Source organism: Arachis ipaensis, chromosome B4, assembly GCF_059453495.1.
Source record: "Arachis ipaensis isolate K30076 ecotype BB chromosome B4, ASM5945349v1, whole genome shotgun sequence".
In the NCBI taxonomy this organism is placed as follows: Eukaryota; Viridiplantae; Streptophyta; class Magnoliopsida; order Fabales; family Fabaceae; genus Arachis; species Arachis ipaensis.
Genome location: NC_142439.1, coordinates 89,267,338 through 89,269,835, shown reverse-complemented (window position 1 = coordinate 89,269,835; position 2,498 = coordinate 89,267,338).

Sequence of the window (2,498 nt, the reverse complement as noted above, 5' to 3'; positions counted from 1 at the left end):
CAGTATTTGGAGACTCATTCAGCTCCTGTCTTGATCTTCTAGCACTTGTCCTGAAAAGGTGCCAAGAGACTAACCTGGTCTTAAACTGGGAGAAATGTCACTTTATGGTGACTGAAGGAATCGTCCTTGGGCACAAAATTTCAAGCAAGGGAATAGAGGTGGATCAAGCAAAGGTAGAGGTAATTGAAAAATTACCACCACCTGCCAATGTTAAGGGAATCAGAAGCTTCATGGGGCATGCAGGATTCTACAGAAGGTTTATAAAGGATTTTTCAAAAATTGCAAAACCTCTGAGTAACCTGCTAGCTGCTGACACACCATTTGTGTTTGACACAGAGTGTCTGCAGGCGTTTGAGGCCCTAAAAGCCAAACTAGTCACAGCACCAGTCATCTCTGCACCAGACTGGACATTACCATTCGAACTAATGTGTGATGCCAATGACCATGCCATTGGTGCAGTGTTGGGACAGAGGCACAACAAGCTTCTGCACGTCATTTATTATGCTAGCTGTGTTCTAAATGACGCACAGAAGAATTACACAACCACAGAAAAAGAGTTACTTACAGTGATTTATGCCATTGACAAGTTTAGATCCTATTTAGTAGGATCAAAAGTGATTGTGTACACTGATCATGCTGCTCTTAAATACTTACTCACAAAGCAGGATTCAAAATCCAGGCTCATAAGATGGGTGTTGCTTCTGCAAGAGTTTGATATAGAAAAAAGAGACAGAAAAGGGACAGAGAACCAGGTAGTTGATCACTTGTCCCGGATAGAACCAGTAGCTGGGGCGTCCTTCCCCTCTACTGAGATCTCTGAGACCTTTCCAGATGAGCAACTCTTTGCCATTCAGGAAATACCATAGTTTGCAGACATTGCAAACTATAAAGCTGTGAGGTTCATACCCCAGGAGTACAGTAGGGTGCAAAGAAAAAAATTAATTTCAGATGCCAAGTACTACCTATGGGATGAGCCATATCTCTTTAAGAGATGTGCAGATGGAATGATTCAAAGATGTGTACCTAGAGAGGAAGCACAAAAGATCCTATGGCATTGCCATGGATCACAGTATGGGGGACATTTCGGAAGTGAGCGAACAGCCACTAAGGTCCTCCAATGTGGTTTCTACTGGCCTACTCTCTATAGGGATGCCCGAGAGTTTGTGCGTAACTGTGACAGTTGCCAAAGAGCTGGTAACTTGCCTCATGGTTACGCCATGCCTCAACAAGGGATCTTAGAGATTGAGTTGTTTGATGTATGGGGTATTGACTTCATGGGTCCTTTTCCACCATCATACTCAAACACTTATATTCTGGTGGCAGTAGACTATGTATCTAAATGGGTAGAAGCAATTGCCACACCCAATAATGATACTAAGACCGTGCTGAAATTCCTCCAGAAATACATCTTCAGTAGGTTCGGTGTTCCCAGAGTACTAATCAGTGATGGGGGCACTCATTTCTGCAATAAACAGATGTCTTCTGCTATGGTCTGATATGGGATTAACCACAAGGTAGCAACTCCGTATCATCCACAGACAAATGGGCAAGCTGAAGTCTCTAATAGAGAGCTAAAAAGAATCCTGGAACGGACTGTAATTGCCCGCAGAAAGGATTGGGCAAGGAGTTTGGATGATGTTCTATGGGCATATAGAACAGCATTCAAGACCCCTATAGGAACCTCTCCATACCAACTTGTGTATGGCAAGACCTGTCATCTGCCCGTGGAACTGGAGCATAAAGCCTACTAGGCAACCAGATTCCTAAACCTGGATGTTAAGTTAGCTGGTGAAAAAAGATTGCTCCAGCTAAATGAGCTAGAGGAATTCAGACTCAGTGCCTTTGAAAATGCCAAAATCTATAAGGAAAAGGCAAAGCAGTGGCATGACAAGAAGTTATCATCCAGAGTCTTTGAGCCAGGACAAAAAGTTCTGCTCTTCAACTCTAGACTCAGACTATTCCCAGGAAAACTGAAATCCCGATGGAGGGGTCCGTATGTGATTACAGGAGTGTCACCATATGGATATATTGAGCTTCAAGATATTGATTCTGACAAAAAGTTCATTGTTAATGGACAGAGGATCAAACATTATCTTGAAAGCAATTTTGAGCAGGAATGCTCAAAGCTGAGGCTTGAATGAGTCTCAGCAGAGGTCCAGCTAAAGACAATAAAGAAGCGCTTACTGGGAGGCAACTGATGCGCATAAACTTGTTATGCTACGATTTAGGAAATTGCACGATCGGCAAAATTCCTTCCGGCAAGTGCACCGGTTATCGTCAAGTAAAAACTCACAATAGAGTGAGGTCGAATCCCACAAGGATTGGTTGAGTGAGCAAATCGGATTAGAAGTATGTTCTAGTTGAGCGGAATCAAAATTTAGATGAGAATTGCGGAATGTAAAATTGCATGAATTAAAGAGCGAGAAGTTAAATTGCTGAAATTAAAAGGGATGGGGTGATTGCATGAATTTAATTGCAGAATGTAAAGAGAAAGTGGT